Below are 2812 nucleotides of genomic sequence, written 5' to 3' on the forward strand. Positions count from 1 at the left end.
TTGATTATTATTTTCCGTCAGTTCACGAACAATATCCGGCCAAAGAGTCATTAATTTGTAACTTTCATCTTTGACTAATGAATCGGTATGTTGTTGTATATCATTTGATCTAAGGCAAAAAAATATTAATAACATTTTGTTCATTTTTAGATTTCACTTTTTTAATTAATAATGATTAATTGTTTAATTTTGTTGTTAATCTCGCGAAATAATATAATTTACTTTTAAACGAAAAACTTATTACTACGAGAAATAAAATTCTAAAAGCTTCGATAGATTCAAATCATATCTGATGATTTTAAAATGACACAAAAAGACATCATTTTGTTCTAATAAATTTTGAATATATTTTAATTTTTATCTCTAATTAAAAATATTTTTTGTTTATTTCAATAATATTTTACATTATATATATTAACGTTGCTAATTTTCTTGTATATTTTTTATCTTTTAAATAATTCTAGAAAAAACAAAAGACAAATATATCTCTCATATATTTAAATTGAGATCACATGACTTTCAAATAACATTTATATCAAAAGAAAATTTTTATATGGCAATTTTTATTTTGAAAATTTTTTTTTAAATAAAATTTTTTAAATTTTATATATATTTACAAAATAATCGATAGACGAACAAAATTCTGTTACTCTTTATGTCTCTTATTCTTATAAAATAATTTTCTATGAATAATATATTCGTATTCAATATTTCAAATATCATTTGTATTTGAAATATTTTTTAATTTATTCAAAAACGAAATCTCAAACAAATAAAATTCATTTACTTTTTTATATATATATAGAATAATCTTTTGCTCACTGATATCATTAGTTACATAATATTTTCGTGAATATACATATTAATATTTTGTATAAGTATAAAAAATAACGAAAATTTCATCTAAAAAAAATTTAAAAAGAATAAAATGAAATTTTAGATTAATAAATTAATTTAACCCTTTGTTCTCCAACGGTAACTCTCGGTCACCACTTGAGTTAATGTCGTAACTCCAGCGGTAACTCTTCGGCACCAGTGGGATTGTTGCGGCAACTTGAATGGCGACAATATTTATTTATGTTTGATTTTTTTAGAATATCGCTTCATAAATAGCTTCCTAAACTTTTTACGTATAATCTTATGAGGTGTAATCTTATTTTATGAGTAATTATCTTATGGTAATCTTATGAGGCCACCGAACGCACTAAACATGCGAGTCTGAATCTGGAGTTGCTAGTTCGACCGAGCGAAACAGGCCTGGAGTTAAAAGATTATATTTAGATTAATAATCTGGAAATTTTAGATAAAAATACAAAAAGATAAAAAATAATGGAATTATAGTGTACATAGTGTACATAGAAAACGTAAATATAAACAAGAAGAATCGGAAAAAAAAATTAACTTTCAATGAATTTATAAAATTTTAAAGGTGGCAGAACAAAATAATATTTATTAATAAAAATTAAATTCAATTTTTTTTTTAATCAATTTTTTTTAATCAACGAAAAAAACTGAAATATGTGTATAACAAACAAAGTAAAATTTTAAATTAAAATGTGATAATGAAAGCTGAATATTGTAAAGATTATGGATGAAATTTATTAATAACATTCCTATAAAATATAAATATATAAATATTTTAAAATAAAATTTAATCAAAAGTATTAATAATACAAAAAATAAAATAGTTTTATTAAAAAAAAAATGATCCAAAAAAAATACAAATCATCATGAAAAAAAAGATTTATTATAATTCTATATAAAGCTATCTCCCTTCTCTCAATTAGATTTAAATTTGATTACAATTTTATATTTTATATTTTACATTTTGCGTTAGTTAATTCACAATATCTATTATGTTCATAAAGATAAAAAGAATTAAAATAATTTATCAGAAAAATAAGGCTGCATTACATAAAATGATTTAAAAAAAAATTAAATATTTATAAAATAATATAAAATAATAAAATAATATAAATTAATATAAAAATTAAATATTTAAAAGAAAAATATTATTAAATATAGAAATATTCAATCAAANACATATAATTGGCAAATTTTAAATATGAAAAATAATATTTAAAATAAACTTATTTTTATCAGATAATATATATAACAGATATGTATAATAAACAAAATATCTATATAATTTTTTGATATCTTAAAGTAACTATTTTTTATTGATTTAAAATTATAATATAAATAACTTGTTAAATAGTTATTTTTTCTATTTTTTAATCTTTTAAAACTAAATATCATTACTAAATTTATCTATTATATTTTTTTTTTTATTACTTAGCAATTTTAAACATCTCAGTAAATCATTATAAAAATGTTAATAAAAATTTAAGTTAAATCAAAAATAATTATAATATAAACAGATTTGTTTATAATGACTTATAGAAAAAAAATGAATATAATGATTTATAATTAAGAAAAAATATAATGGATAAAAAATATTATTGCCTTTTTGCTTGTTATCAAATATAAAAGTTAATGCAGTGCATTGAGCATAAGTTTCAGCTTTTAATTAATTTTTAATTTAATAAAAAATTTTGTAATTATTTTTAACTTTTTTATATATAAATAAGATTATTTTTGTTTAATTTCATTAATTATTATAATTTGATTCAATAAATACTTTAAATTTTAAAATTAATTTTTAAATTAATAATAATTTTATTTTTTAAAATTAAAATTGAATTAAAATCGATCTAAAATCACATATAACATTTTTTTCACTTATCAGTTTTTATTAACAATTTGAATATTATTTGAAGTAAAATGAAATTTTTATAATTCAATAATATCA

The 2812-nt window shown here is 17.8% G+C and overlaps 1 protein-coding gene and 1 long non-coding RNA gene across 2 annotated transcripts in view; both read right to left on the reverse strand.

The window, feature by feature from the left end:
- LOC102675745 (farnesyl pyrophosphate synthase-like) overlaps positions 1 to 2812 on the reverse strand; it is a 50363-nt gene that overhangs the window by 4052 nt on the left and 43499 nt on the right. The window lies entirely within an intron of this gene.
- Positions 1 to 2812, reverse strand: part of LOC116186478 — a 4017-nt gene continuing 1205 nt past the window's right edge. The window contains exon 2 of the long non-coding RNA XR_004151489.1: positions 1 to 109. This is a non-coding gene — a long non-coding RNA (uncharacterized LOC116186478). The remainder of the gene's footprint in view (positions 110 to 2812) is intronic.

The sequence above is a fragment of the Apis dorsata genome, unplaced genomic scaffold (genome assembly GCF_000469605.1).
Source record: "Apis dorsata unplaced genomic scaffold, Apis dorsata 1.3 scaffold_758, whole genome shotgun sequence".
In the NCBI taxonomy this organism is placed as follows: domain Eukaryota; kingdom Metazoa; phylum Arthropoda; class Insecta; order Hymenoptera; family Apidae; genus Apis; species Apis dorsata.